Here is a 16075-nt window from a genome sequence, read left to right on the forward strand (position 1 = left end):
TGAAGAAACATTTGTCTGAAGAAACATTTGTCTGAAGAAACAAGTGTGTGAAGAAACATTTCTCTGTGGTTCTATTATGCAATATAGTCAGAAGTTTAGGGGCGCCAGAAAGCACCTCGTAATGGGCAAGCTATGGCCGTAGTTTTGACTTCACTGATGATGATATTTACACACATTCTTATTTCGTCAACACTAATCAATTACTGTTACAATCTAATTAACACTGTCGTTAACTAGAAGGTCCCGAGATCTGATGACGTTTACATACACACATTAATTAGCTCAATATTGACACTAGCATTTTTGTGTTGGCATACAAGCTTGTCATGGGAATTGTTACTAAGCAAATGTAGGAATTTGTACCTTGTAGAAAGGAGATAAGTATGTAGCTAATTGTATGTAGATATGTGCTGTTACGTGTGACCCAGAAACATTGAAGCGATTTTTCAAGTATCTAATAACTATACAGCTTGGTCTTAAAGCGATAGTTTGTCTGGTACATTAGCGTTCTAAAGTGAGTAGATATTTTACATCAAAATTTTTTAATTTTTAGCGGCCCCCGTAAGGGAAAAAGCCGCTATTAGGTTTGTGCAAAATGTCCGTCTGTCCGTCTGTCCGTCTGTCCGTCTGTCACACTCAGATCTCGAAAACTAGAAGAGATATGAAAAATATTATTTCATCATTAAATCCGGCTTGAAAAGTTTAGGTGCAACGGCTACTTTTGGTTTTCTAAAAGCAAACCGTTTAATTTATAAAATTAATTATGCAAGCGATTTTTTCATAAAAATACACCAATTCTAAAACAATTACGTAAATGTAAGGGAGGCAATGTTACAATATGCTAACAAAGATGGACAATTTTTGTGTATTTTCAGTATCACTAAGTCAAATATATTTTTAAAATGTACAGGAAATGTTTACAACAAATACAAATAATAGTTAAAGACGTTTTTTCTGGTCAACTAGCTGCTAAAATTAAAAGAAAACATTTCTGTTTGTTTATAAAGGCTAATAATGCACTTTGTATGTAAATATCACGCACATTTTTTTAAATGGACTTTTTATGCAGCGATTTTCGTGCAGTAGCGTAACGTCGCAACATGATCAGGTGCTAAACCAATTCCTTAAACTTTTTTTAAAAATCAGATTTTATTTTTTTTTGTTTAGTGCCCCCATCCGAATAAAAGAAGCTTATTTTTGTGCGTTTTGTCTGTTGGTCGGTCTGTCCGTCACGATTAGATTTAAAAAACTAGAACTCTAAAAGCTATTGAAAATCTGATTTACCCTTTAATGTTCCTCCCATAACATCTCAATAGTTTTAAGTATCTAAAATTGATTGTTCCTGATTTTTTGTGCAAAACTAATCAACGCCAACAAATGTTTGTTTGCTCTTCTAACTTATATTACATTCAATTTCCATGCTTAAACGTTGCTAAAACACATTATCAATAATATGTTGTTCCGTTTTTTATGTAAATAGCATATTAATGCTAAATCATAATCTCTATACTGACTTATATTTCATTAAGTGTAAAAATGTTCCGGATATTGTTTTATAAAACATGAATTATGCCTAATGATTGTTTGAAATCGCATAAGGCTTTTAAAAAAAGTAATTTACTAGAATTGATTACTGAAAATTACTTTTTAGACATTTAATTTTCTTATAAAACATAACATAGAAGTTTTGTAATCGATAAAGAAAGTTCCGGATTTTGTTTCTTATAAATCGTCGCCAGAAATTTCCGAATTTATTTAAAAATCTACTAACGCCAAATAATTGTTTGAACTCCCTCTTCTAATTAATAAACAAATAATCTTCTCATTTACGAAATAATGTTTTTACGGATTTTTATGAAAAATATTTTAACTCACTACTCTCTTACAGTACATTTAACTTTCTACCTAAAACATTAAAAAATCTAATTATCGTTAATATTATGTTCCGATTTTTAAGGAAAACAGAATCCAAACACCAAAGTAAGGTATGAAAATCTCTCCACGTGGCTGTAGTACATCTAATTTTTATACGAGACCATCCAAAAAATTTAATTAACGGTATTACATTTATCTGAAATTCTCTTTTTCTTTTACTATTTATACAAACATCCGGAACAATCTATTCAATTGTGTTCATACCTAAAAATTATTGCGATGTTTTGAAACGTAAAATAAAGGTTAATCAATTTTTAATAACTTTTAGTTGTTTTTTTTATATCAAGATAACGGACAGACCGACTGACAGACAAAACGCAAAAACAATGTGGCTTTGATCCTTTTTAAATAATATCTATTAGAACTCAGTTCACCAATGTCTATGAACCCTCGTTAAATATCTCGTGTAAATAAAGACATTTTTTTTATGGTACCGGTACTAGCCTATTGTGAGGTAATGGAATTTTTTTTCTTTGACGTCATATGAATGGACTCTTTAAATGTAATGTTAAAAGAACGCACTCGGTGCACCAATGTCTATTAACCCTCGAAAAAATTGCTTGTATTAATGAAAACATATTTTAGTCTAAATAAGCCGTGTGACGTAGTGTTTTTTTTTTCCTTTGACGTCACATGGAATGAATTCTTTAAATGAAATGCTAAAAGAACGCACTCGGTGCACCAATGTCTATGAACACTCGATAAAAGGCTCGTAATGATGAAGGCGATTTTTATTCTAGCTAGGCCGTGTGACGTAGTGTTTTTTTTTTCCTTTGACGTCATATGGAATGAATTCTTTAAATGAAATGCTTAAAGAACGCACTCGGTGCACCAAAGTCTATGAACACTCGATAAATGGCTCTTATAGATAAAGGCGATTTTTAGTCTAGCTAGGCCGTGTGACGTAGTGTTTTTTTTTTTCCTCTGACGTTATATGGAATTAATTCTTCAAATGAAATGAAAAAAGAACTCGGTATAGTAATGTTTATTAAGCCTCGTTATGTGACTCGCGTTTAAAAAAGGAATGATATCTTGATTTAGATCTAATCTAGATTTTTTAAACTAGATCTAGATTTTTATTACAGAATATCTAGATCTGGATTTATATTCTAATTAAAATTATTTTAGAGTCTAGATCTAGAATTTCTAGATCTAGTTTAGACTAAAATAGACTAGATTAAGATGTAGAATTTCAATTTCTAAACTTAAAGTGTAAAAAAAAAGTGTAGATTTTCATTTCCAAACGTTTTGATCAATATTGTAATGTTTTAATATACTAAAACTAATCTACTATTTTTGTATTAAATTTAAATTTAAATTTACGGCAAAAGAATCTTTGAAACATTATTACTTTTGACCATCGGATGGCTGCCTGGTCGTGCGGTTTGCGCGCTGGACTGTCGTTCAGATTTATGGATGGCCCAGGGTTCAAACACTGCCCGCTCCCATCCCCCGTCGTCCTGCGGGAGGTTTGGACTAGGAAGTAATTATCTTCAACTCTGAAGGAACATCCGAAACGTGTAAAACATTTTACATCAAAATTAAATCACCTCTTGAATATTATTTGCGAATATGCAGATCCGACAGGGATCCGACTTCGACGGGGGCCGCCTCTGAGTTTGTGTAACACAAACTCTCTTTGTAATCTTGTTTTTTTAAAGATATGTTTTTAAAATTGTGTAATAATTATGTACATTTGTAGGTCAGTATTAAAATTAAATACTATGTTGTTGTTTTTTTTTATCTTCTACGCATGAGAAGACCATTCTAAGTTCAAAGTCTTGAACATGTTTGAAAAAAAAGATAAAATCTTTTGATTGACTCAATGTTCGATATCAATCGAGCCAGTGTTAAACTAACAAAAGACTATAAAACCTTTTAATTGTATAAGCATTTGAATAGCTCAGTGGCTAGCACCCTTTCCTTCCATCACGAATAGTCGAGACCACGAGTTCTAATGTATGCTGTAGTACGTATATTTTTATAATGTAGGTACACAATTATAATTTAAGCTTTACTTCCCCCCCCCCCCCCCCAGGGTCCACATGCTATAAACAGGAAGGAAACGAAAACATGGAATGAATATATTGTCAGTAGCCCACATTAATCATGGTTAGTCTAGATCTAATGACATGATTGATTCCACATAATTGGTGCTATCAATGTAAGCTTTTTTTTAAAAAATATTTCTATCTCACTTGTTCTGCTTATGACAAAATATTTAATGCATTTGATATAGTTACAAAAATTTTTTCGGGTAGGGGGGAGGAAGTGAGGTTTTACTCTTAACACAAAGTTAAATCAATACTTACTATCAGTGCATATTACTTTTTTTTTTTTCTTTTAAGGATACCTCAGCTTTTTTAGCTTTTGACTTCTGTGGTCGAGCTGTTTACATCCTAGGAATCCTTGGGTCTTTTGCCTCTTTTCTTTGCCTCTTTTTTGGGTATTTCATTCACCTCTTTTCTGGGCTTTAGTCTATTTTTTTTATTTTTAAGGATACCTCAGCTTTTTTAGCTTTTGACTTCAGTTGTCGAGCTGTTTACATCCTAGGAATCCTTGGGTCTTTGCCTCTTAGTCTATTTTTTAAGCCTCCTTTTTTTTTTTTTATAAAATCTTATTCAAAAGAAAAGAAAAGAAAGAGCATAATTTTTTTATTTTTTTTTAAAAGGAAACCTCAGAATTTGCGCTATTCAATTTTAGCTTAATCATCATAGGAATCCTTGGGCCTTAGACCTCTTTTCTTTGCCTCTTTTTTTGGCTCTATGTGCCTCTTTTATGGGCCATCTCGCCTCTTTTGTGGGCTTTTTTTTTTTTTAATGTTTTTATTTGTAAGTTCTCATTAATTCACAAGAATTAAATCATAAACAATTGAAAAGTGATAAACCTAAAAATATAATAATAGTAATAGAAACATCATTTAATATTAACGACATACTGCGTTTTTATTATTTATGTGCGAAAGTGAATGACTAATATATCATCGAGCAAATGTGTATTTACACACTAGATTATTATTACAAGATAGTTGCTTAAACATTGCATGAGAAATACCTTTTTGAAAAATCTTTTCATTATCTACTTTTTAAAATTTTGATAACCTTCATCTTTTGTATCTTTTGATTGTGTTTAAAATAAACACTTTTTTAAAACATATCTTGTCTACTTTCGATATTCGTTAAATTTTAAATTTAAATTGCAAATTACGCCCCTTTGAAAGACTATATTTATGATTCTCAAAAGTTAGCATGTTTGTTCTAGTGATATATTTTATAAGCTAATCGCTAAATAGAATAGGTTGCAGCATACGGCTAAGTGACGATCAGATACAAACGACATGCCTATTACAAACCGTCCCGACACAATCGTCGAAAAATGTTTCGCCCTTGAGCCGAAAACTAGGAACTAGTGAAATTCGCCCTTTTGGAGTGCCACCCAGAGAATGCCGACCATAGTGGTGTAGCTAGAGAGAGAGGGGGGGGGGAATGAGGGCCGGTTCCAAATGAATGTCCTAATTTATTTTTTTTAACATTAAATGTTAAATATTACGCCACTGCGATTTAAATAAAAAGAAAAAGTAAAGTTCCCCTTTCAGACCTTGTGGTCTATAGGGCAGATGATGTAAAGGTCATCTGTTTCTGTGGCCTATTGTTTGCGAGGGTGTGATAATAAGCCAGCGCAACAAACAACCGCCTTTACTTTTCCCCAACTAATGTCAGGTACCCATTAGAGCTGGGTGGACTCAGAGGCGCCCGAAGATCCCGAAATTAAAATTCACAGTCTTGACCAGGATTCGAACCCCGAACCCCGGTTCGGTAGCCAGCGCTTTACCGCTCAGCCACCGCGCCTCTCCACTGCGATTTACGTGAGTCAAAAAGACTAGACAGCACTGATCTAGATGAAAGTATAAATGCCCTTGCTGCCACAGAAAACACGACGACGAGAAGAGATAGGAATTGAAATCTGTCACTAGTGCATTACCTCGCCAATAGACAACGGTATTCTTTATTCAAAGAGTCTTGAATGATTTTTGTTGTTGTTGTTAATTCTACTTGTATGTCCTAATTGCAATGGGTACAGTATATATTTATTAAGTACATTATCTCATTTCATGATGTCGAATGTCAAAATGCATGTCAAAGGTCAAGCCCCCGTGTCTTCCCCGAAATTCACAGCTACGCCACTGGTCGATCATATCATTTAAAGCTGCATATCTTATTGGGAGACTTGAACAAGACACTGGATCCAAAACTACCTTCTAGCAGAAAGATGGTATGGAGAGTAGCTTGATCTGGAAACCAAAGCGCAGTTCATCTCAGATATAGGAATAGTTATCCAAAACCCCAACATGATAATGAGAATTTGGCTTTTATTTTAAACAAATATAAGAAAGGGAGATTTTGTTGTCATTCAAACTTGTAGGCGGATATATGGTTATCATATTTATTCGTAAGTAGGTCAAATTAAGGGAGGCGCGGTGGCTGAGCGGTCAAGCGCTTGGCTACAGAACCGGCGACCGGGGTCCGAATCCTGGTGAAGACTGGGATTTTTAATTTCGGGATCTTCGGGCGCCTCTGAGTCCATCCAGCTCTAATGGGTATCTGACATTAGGAAAAATAAAGGCGGTTGGTCATTGTGCTGGCCACATGACACCCTTGTTAACCGTAGGCCACAGAAACAGATGACCTTTACATCATCTGCCCTTTAGACCACAAGGTCTGAAATAGGAACTTTTTTTTACTTTACTAGGTCAAATTAAAGATTTTGTAATCTTCGAGAGCGTGACCAACATGAGTGCAAGGTTCTTTCGACTGGCTGGAGCAACTCAAGAGTTAGGAGTGTGATGGTTTCATAATTAAATATCAAGTCTTGCTCTAGCATGAGGAGTTAATAAAAAAGGCTTAGAATAGTCCATATTAATAAAGAATTTGTTATTTTGCAAGCGAGACATGAGAACCACAGACATCAACAAAAGTATGTGGGAGAAAATAGCCCAAGACTGGACAGCATGAAGACAGACTGTACGTGCTGGTACGAATCTCGCCGAGAGCAAAAGAAACGAAACTGCCTTAGTCAAGGCAAGAAAAAAAGAGCTGCCATGTCAGTCCTAGGACAGATGCATATACATGCACATACTGTAGCAAAATCTGCCGCTCCAGAATTGGCTTGATCAGTCTCTCCAGATTCTGCCCCGTCTTAAGACGAAACCAAAACCAGTGACTCATCGTGGCGCATCCATTGTCTTCCGAGATATATATATATATTGCGCATATCAAAGGGGTTGTGTGCGACAGAGGCCGGAGCTAAGAGGGGGCGCCTAAACATGATAGGGAATCCTACATAAAATATCGTATATTTCTGTTGCTAGAGATGATTTGTTAGTTAAAGTAGAGAACATTATATTGAATATTTCTATTGCTTACTGCTGACTGTTCTTGACGTTTCTTATGCAAATATGGATTCGGTACACTATTGGGAGGTGCGGGCGCGGATAGGCCCTAATGTTGTTGGCCCTCTTGGGAGTCTAAAACCATCGGTGTGCCTTTAGGGTGGGGTGGTACTAAAAAAAAGTGCACATGAGTGCCATTTTCAATGAATCTAAACTGGCACAATTGGCAGCACTAGCGATAATGATCTCAAACAAAGAAATATCCACAAATGTGCCTGTGTGTTACCATAGCCATATCAAATACTCGAGTATTACGGTTCTTCAAAGCTCCATGTAAAAAGATGTGTCTGTATCTACGCAGGGAAACAAAACGCCTTTGTGTCTTCACAATTTGATGAAACAGCGGCTTCCTGGCGTTATGAAGTAACAAAAATGACGCGGGAGGGGGCGTTCCCTGGGCGTGGACACACTCCAGTGAGCACGTCGGGGACGCCCCATTGACATCAAGAGACAGGTGTGACAAGTGATACCTTTGCATCGACCTGCACCCAGGAGATCGGCAGCAGGCATTATGGCGCTCCTAAGTAGATCTAGTTACATTTGACAGGTCATGACCTCGATGACGCTTTCAAAGCTGTATTTTTTTAAATGCATGTAAAAGTATTTTAAAGGAAATACTAAGTAAATGAATTAATGTTAAAAGGTGGTTGTGTCGGTGGCATTGTGTAAATCTTACGTTGCGATGCTGCCTGGTCATGTTGTATGCTCTGTGAACTGTCGACTTGTATTCCCTGGTTCGAACTCTTCTCGCAGCCATCCCTTGCCGCTCTGCAGGAGGTTTGCTCTATAAGAAGTATTATTCATTTCTGAAGGAATGTCTGAAGAACTTGCGTGTTAGACAATTGATTACTGGACCTTTCTTATTATTTATTTCTTCATCATTATCATCTTTCTTTTGCTTTCCTCGTGGAACATAGGGCCTCAATAAAAGCAAGACACTCTCCACGGTCTCTTGATAGTTTTTCAAGGTTTTCAAAGGCTTCCCAGCTCTTTCCTGTCCTCTCAGCTTCATCTAGTATACCGTGTCGCCATGTTTTTTTTTTTTAGTCTTCCTCTACGTCTTGTGCCCTGGGGGTTCCACTCTAAGGCATGTCTAGCTCTATTGTTGGTATCATTTCTAAGGGTGTGACCAATCTATCTAAACTTTCTAAGATCTGCACCTCCCACGGTTTGGTGTTTTCTACTTTGTCGTACCAGTGTATTTTCAAGATATTTCTCAAACATCTATTGGTGAAAGTCTGTACTTTTTTGTTGTTGCTTCAGTTGTTCTTCACGTTTTGGTACCATACCAGTAGGACATAGAGTTAATTTCATTATTGCATAAGTAAAATAAGTATTTCAACCCCGTAAAGCACAGAAAGACTCTCCTTGAAATGAAATGACAATACTTTGAATAGACTCGATTTGTATAATAAACAGACGCAATTTATATTTTTTGGAATACAATAACACAATATTATAGGATTGAGTTGTTAAAGTCACTTGAGAATCCTGAGAAGAAATGTACATTTATTTCTGCATGTCCGATCTTTCTTGTCTGCCCCTTGTAAGTATTTAGATCTATATTTATCTTCAGAAGATGCTCAAAACGAAAAGTGTGGTGTCTTAAGACATTTGCTGTTATAATTTCATGTCGTGTCGGCTCAAGGTGTAGGTGAGGCCTTGGTTGTAAAAAGTGGATCATTAGAAACTAGAACAGCAGACACAAATCACGTCAAGGTCGATTAAACTTTCAGGTCATTAGGCCATTCATTTAATTGATATAAAGTGAGACAATGTTGAGATATGTCTGTGGCTACTAGTTTAGAAATGTCAAGCATCTCAGACTTAGAAATAGGTCAAATTGACAAGGCTTCCACTTATTAAATTTGGCACAGTCAACAAAATGCATACCAATCTTCACGCCAATCTGGATAAAATAAAACATAGACAAAGACCTATATTGAAACTTGCCTACCCTACAGACTTTGTGGTAGGTCTTCAATGAGAGGAATTATTTTTATACGACCTTGACCTCGGCGGATAAGTTTCATATTATCGACTGTTTATGGGTTTCCATTTTCATCTCCGTCATCTCTTATTTTCCTCCGCCCTGAAAGATATAGGCCCTACAAACTAAATTTTTTTTTTTTGGAATGAGAATCCATTAGACTTTGCCTGAAGAATGGACTAGTTTAGTCTCTTAACATAAATCTCGTTTCGTCTGGTCGGGCTGGAGTTTGTATTCAATTGTGCGCTAACAAGAGACTTTGTTTTCTAGAAAGTAATGTTTAGAGAGTTAGACAACACTGAGGCCAACTCTAATTTCAGGCTTACAATTAACAAGGACTAATTTTTCCTCACAGACACGCTTGTCCCATTTCTCACTATAGTTTTGTTCACATTTTTTTTTATTTGGGAAGAATGGTTGCTGGCTGGTAAAGCGGCTTCCGAAACGGAGATCCCTGGTTCGAATCTCAGTGAAGACTGGGATTTTGAATTTCGGGATCCTTAGGGCGTCTCTGAGTCCACCCAGCTCTAATTGGTACCTGAAATTAGTTGGGGAAAGTAAAGGCGGTTGGTCGTTGTACTGGCCACATGACAGTGTCGTTTAACCGTGGACCACAGAAACATGTGACCTTTACATCATCTGCTTTATAGATCGCAAGGTCTGAAAAGTGGGGGGGGGGTGCATTTTTGTTATACTTTACTTACTATTCTGTATTCCCTCTATAGATCTACTTTTATTTCTCTTATTTAATTGATATACTTGTAAATCTTGACGTTATTCTTCCCATATACTTATCTTACATACTTATATACTTACATCAGTCTAACTGTATGAATCTAAACTTCTAAAAAAAAAAAAAAACACCCCACCTTTTTGTTTAAAGAAACTCAAACCAGAAGCACCACCTGCACTTGAACCAAAATAAGACTTAAGAGTTACTCCTCCTGTTACTAATGTAAACAAAGCTGACCCTAGGATTAAAAAAACAAAGCACTTCAAACACAACTGGTCGTATTCTTTTTCAACTTAAAGACAAGTAAAATAACAAAAAAAGTATACTTGAATTATAATAATAAATAAAATAGATTTAACAATTAAAGACAACATCATCAACAACAGCAGAGCTTATGTTGAGCGAAATAGCATTGAAATTATTTGTAATCAATCATGTTATTAATTTTTAGTAGATCTGGACTAATAATAATACATTTGTTTGATTGGAAATATTTCTATTAATTGTGGTTTGTTTAACGCAACTTTAATGCGTATAGAATGCTCAGTGAGCTATGGTCCAATAACTTTTGAGGACCAGTGGAGTGGGGAGGGGGTATCTGGCAGAAGGTTTCCGGGCTGCACTTTCAAAAACAATTAAAAAAAAAAGACTTGCTCGAGTCTGAATTCGAACTCAAGCCTCCAGGATGGAAGGCCGGCATGTTAGCCACTGAGCAATCCAAGTACTTATAGAAAATTGTATAGTCTATTTTTAGTTACAATTTTTTTTGAACGACCTTTTTTTCAACATAAGGTTTATCTCCCCTTAGCTAAGTAGGCCGTATATAAAACAAAAATTAATTTATTATCACTCAATGATTGTTTCTTTGTGTGTGTTTTTCAACTTAATGTGAGACTGGAATGTGGGAGAACTAACGTGTACACGATTCCTCACAGGAAGAATGAGTTGATATAAGTTTTGTATAAATGGTTGAAAACATTAACAGAACTCGTTTAAGCGTTCTCCCCCTTTGTCCTCAGAAATAGTCTCTTAAAATAAGCAAATAATTATGCTAATAGAAATTGCAGCCATGAGATTTAATTATTTACTTAATATCATCCATAGGCTACAAATCTTGGTCTAATGTATTGGGACATTGCAACGTCATAGTTGTTCAAGAGTTAAACTAAAGTCGAACATCTTTCGCCTCGCCCGATTCATAACCCCAAGCTGTGGGGAAAGGTGGGGGATTGGTTTCCACTGCTAACTCTTTTACAAAGTTCTGTCTCGGTTTCTAGCTCTTCTGTGAGAATCTGCGAAAGTGAAATTGATCCGGTCTGTTGCGTCATCCAACTATTGTTCGTCTTTCGTTTTTTTCTTCTTCCCAAATAGTTTTAGCTTGATTTTGTCACGTGACTTGTTTCTCTTTATTTTAGGGAAAGGAGAGCGAAAAAAAAAATAGGAGGGAAAGTTATCCACAAAAATTGTCGTTAACACTTATCTACACTTTCTGCCAGTCCACATTGTTTAATGTATCTCCAACCAATTGAATTGCAACTATGGTTTTCATAAAGAGGCTAGCTCGTGTTAGCGTGTGATAGCAGACGAGAAAGAGATTTTGTCGCCCGCACTTGACGACGTACAAAGTTTTTGTCTGAGAATTCTCACCAACACCGCGGGACGTAGATCTAGATCTGCGACTAAAGAACAAAAGAAAACTCTAACGCCAATGATAGGTGCAGAGGGTGATAACAGAACTTCTGCTACTGCAGAAAATTGTTTCGTCTGCCTCAGAGTTAGAAAGTATCTAGGTCACAGCTTGGTCACGTGAAAAAAATACTGCGCTCTAACTATTATTTTTTTTAGATTCGAAAACATTCGCCTTATTATTATTCTTATTATTACTATCTAATATATAAAATTGAATGCAAAGTATGCATGTATGTATCGCATAGAAATCAAAACCTTTTGACCAATATTGTTAAAACTTGGCGTAAATGCTTCTTAGATCATGGCGGAGATCGTAGTGTAAGTTTAATGTCCCTCCCACAACCGAAGGGCCCCAAGAATAAAAAAAAAATATCTCTATTGTAAAACGAAACTTTGTAACAAATGGGGTAAACCCGTTTTAAAAGTAATTTATATTTGATATGAATGTCGGCTAAACGGGTAAACCTATTTCCACACTCTGCTTTTATTTTCATGGCAAAATAACTAAAAAATATGAAAGGAACATTCGCCATGTTTGACTCATATCTAAATCCAATCCATTAGATGACGTATGGCGTGGGTCATATTCGTCTAGTTATTCATAATGTGCACCTTGTGGAGGGATCGGGTCTCCAATCAGAGATTTTTTTTAATTGACCAGTATGTACAGTGTCTATATTCTAATGACACGTCGAAGATTACGTTGGCGCGGACATGTCACCCGCATGCCAGATGGAAGAACTCCCAAATACATTCTCCATGCCGGGCTTGCCGAGGAAGTCAGACCCTAAGGACGCCCAAGACTAACCAACAGATTTGTCTGAAAGCGTGATCTTAGGACATCAATGAAAGTACTTGGTAGGACATTGCACAAGATTTGACATCAAGGAGACAGTGCGTGTTGGTACAATTCTCACCGAGAGCCAAAGGAATGAAGCGCTTTATACAAAAGAAGAAAGAAAGCTGCCCGATCAGATAGCCCTAAAACAGGTACATTCACATGAAAGAACTGTTGCAAAACTTAGCCGCTTCAGAATCGGCTTGATTAATCACATCAGATTTTGTCTCGATTCAAAGAGACACAAACATCAATAAGTCATCCGGGCTTATCCATTGTCTTTCGAGACAGAAGAAGCAATATATGCAATATCAAAAAATTTGTTGGGTAGAAAAAACAAACACGGCGCAGAGCGGAATAGAATAATGGAAAGCACTTCATCCAAATAGACAAGGAAGTGCAGTCAGACTAAAAGAATAGATCTGCTAGGAGTGGTAGACCTCTACGAAGACGATTTGCACAAGTTAAGATTCCTCTTGAAAGGAAGAACTTTTCATCACTCAGAATGAAAAGATAACTCTGACAACTTTCGGACTAAATATATTTTAATAAACAATAATTTTATATAGAGCTCTAGGAGTCAAATCTACACTTGGACTGATTCATTTTTTTTTGTAATCAATAGAAGGTAAAACCTTTCATTTAACACAAAATAATCTACGTGTAAATGCAAGAGGCACTTTGCGAATCGGTAGAGGCCTAGTGCTCTTGTCTTGAACTAGAGATACTAGAAAGTATTTATATTTCTTTAATGGCAGACAACTCTTCTTTCAAAAGTTCAGTTTGTTGGCTTGGCCTAGACCTAGATCTAAATTAAGTTGTGGAAAACAAGGGGAGTAACTCTTGGAAATAAAACGTCTGTTTCAGAAAATTTACCTACTACTTTAGGAAAGACTGAGGAAAAAAAAAAAAACAACAGCCACGAAACTGACGAAACAAAACATTCAACATTACATTTAATTTTTTTTATAGAAAAAAAAAAAGTTATAATTAATTTCTTTTTTAATTGAATCTCTATTACTTGTCGAAAATGTCATACACTTCTATATGAAACAGTGGAGAATAGTCATAGTGTTACATACTACATCGTTATCCAAATAACTCACACTAGCAGTGATTATTTTTCACAATACCTATACAAACATACCTGAAGACGTGTGACATAGCTGTTGGGCTATTGTACATAAGAAAAGGAGATGTGAGGCAAGAAATAGTGGGGCTAGACGCTCAGAGGCGTAGGCAAATAGTTGGGGGATCAGAAAGGCGAGAGGCTGTCAACAACAAACACACAACATGCTGTAAGTGACCATTCAATTTCATTTGTGTCTTATAGGCCATTTAATTGTAACACAGCTCGAATGTAGGCCATCAAACAAATAAACTAACCTGATAGCTCTGATCAAGTTTTTGCTGGTAACCTGATGGCAGGGACCAGGTACAGTTATCAAAATGTGTCTCTGTTCAAGAATTAGCATTATTGTGGGGAATGGGGGCGAATAAGGAGTTTAACCAGGGAGGGGAAAGGAGTGGTTGATTGTTAAGCTACCTACCTTAATTAAAATTTTCGGACTCCCCCCCACCCCCCACCATTATCTTAAGAAGCTACTTAAGCCGTACTTTCTATAGGTACACATGAAAAAAAAAAGTGGGTGCCTTCTATCAAAAGAGTTTTAGCGAAACAAATGCTTGAGTCATATAGTCAAAAGTAGTTTACCTATTATCAGCAAGCCATTTGTAGGCCGAGCTGACATACTTCTAGATCAAACGCAGTCCTACATAGCCTGATGGACGAGGTATCCGAGATTATAAGAAAGGTCATTAGGTCATGTACTATCGTTCTGTCCCTTTACTAAATGAAGTTAATCACGTGTCAACAGGTTTTCATTAATTACAGGCCAATTGAAAGAATGCTTGTGGTCCTCCAAAACTAATTAGTTTCTTGAGGTCAACTTTAAACCTGAACGTCAAAAATATAGGAGCGATGTTATATCTGTGAAAGGTCAGTTTAATCTTTCCGCCATGTTTGACATCGCGTTCAGGATGATGACCTTTTTTGTGGTGACCCGGCGTCATCTCGAGGACAAGGTCGTTGAGGTTGTTGAAGCGCGCGAAATGATTGACAAGTCTGGCTCCTCCTTCAAAGGAAAGTCGTGAAGTCTGCGGCTTCATGTGTCAATTTGAATGCCTAGTTGGGGCCAGAGATAGGAGGAAATGAAGCTCTTTTGTTTTTACGTAAAAAAAAATATAAAAATATAATTATACATGTTCTGGGCACTCTGTGAACCTGTCAACTCTTCATTAAACTAAATTTATTTCATTTGTGAGTGGGAAAAAAAGGGGCCGCCTTTGCAGATCTATATATGCCTACATGTACTTATAAAAGAAAATCACTAACACAAAATATTGAAATATTAAAATTAAAACAAAAAAGAAAGCAAATCTACTATCATGGACAGTTAAACGGCCTTCATCTTCTGATTGAAATATACTCAATGTAAGACAACTTCCCCTGATCTAAATAATATAGGGCCTATAGGCAATCATTTGTCTAGGAATACTTAAAGATGAACATATTAACATATAGAATAAAAAAAAAATAAACATAACATCACATACATTTCAAATACGTGTATATCAAACAATGTGTCTCCAATTAAAAAAACAATCTATTTAATCATATCTTCGTCTCTATAGGTCAGAGTTATTACAAATTCTCGACCTGTATGGTGACATGTATGTACTTAGAGCAGGGTTTCTGTCCAGGGCTTTTGCAAGAGAGGATTTGAGCTTCTCAAGCCCTCACTCAAATTGAGTTTGATGATTATGATTACATGATTACATCAGACAGAACATAATCTTAGTTTTCATTTTGATAAAAACTAAACTTAAAAGAAACAGCCTGGTGATTCAGTGTGTGGCTGATATACCAAGTATCCATTTAATTTTATGAGTTATTTCCCTTTGTCGTATTATTCTTATGTCTCTTTAATGTTTTATGTGACCGTAGTACGATTATAATTGTTGATGTCAGCGTGTTATTTGGATTTTCTTTTATGCTTAGCTATGGTAGTGTAACAATTCTACATACGGTTATATTGGAGTCAAGATGGCTGAATAAACCATTGGATGTTATTCAAAGTCTTTTTAGTAGATTACATTCAAATAATAGTAGTCTCGATTCGAATGGAAACTAAGGCTATGAGCATCATGAGCGTAGCCAAGAATTTCATTTCGGGGAGGGGGGGAGTGTTGAGCCGCAATTCCCCCCCCCCCCCCCACTCGTCTACTTCCATGAAGAGCATGGACTCCGCTTTCACTGACTTCATGGAGCTCTAGTGCATACCTGACAGTTGTTATGGAAATTGAAATGAAGAATCATTGTGCCGGCCATATGATATCCTCATTACTAATGTCATATGCAGGGCCGGTCTTAGGGCACTG

At 36.2% G+C, this 16075-nt stretch overlaps 1 protein-coding gene across 4 annotated transcripts in view; it reads left to right on the plus strand.

Moving 5' to 3' along the window:
- The window catches only part of LOC106062445 (thiosulfate sulfurtransferase-like), a 65892-nt gene that overhangs the window by 46080 nt on the left and 3737 nt on the right, over positions 1-16075 (plus strand). The window contains exon 1 of one of the 4 annotated variants that reach the window (XM_056028638.1): positions 363-514. The exons of 2 other annotated variants lie outside the window; for them this stretch is intronic. The gene's annotated coding sequence lies outside the window, so the exon portion shown is untranslated. Of the gene's footprint in view, positions 1-362; positions 515-13155; positions 13263-16075 lie in introns of those variants that run through there. One more of the 4 variants, XM_056028639.1, reaches the window with a different exon arrangement.

This window comes from Biomphalaria glabrata, chromosome 5 (assembly GCF_947242115.1).
Source record: "Biomphalaria glabrata chromosome 5, xgBioGlab47.1, whole genome shotgun sequence".
In the NCBI taxonomy this organism is placed as follows: Eukaryota; Metazoa; Mollusca; class Gastropoda; family Planorbidae; genus Biomphalaria; species Biomphalaria glabrata.